Below are 221 nucleotides of genomic sequence, written 5' to 3' on the forward strand. Positions count from 1 at the left end.
AAGGGGGGGGAAATTGGAGGGGGAGACGAACCATGAGAACTATGTACTCCGAGAAACAAACTGAGGGTTTTAGAGGGGAGGGGGATGGGGAGATGGGTTAGCCTGGTGAGGGGTACTAAGGAGGGCATGTATTGCATGGAGCACTAGGTGTTATATGCAAGCGATGAATCATGGAACACTACATCAAAAACTAATGATGTACTGTATGGTGACTAACATAA

This window comes from Phoca vitulina, unplaced genomic scaffold, assembly GCF_004348235.1.
Source record: "Phoca vitulina isolate PV1807 unplaced genomic scaffold, GSC_HSeal_1.0 scaffold16, whole genome shotgun sequence".
Lineage (NCBI taxonomy): Eukaryota > Metazoa > Chordata > Mammalia > Carnivora > Phocidae > Phoca > Phoca vitulina.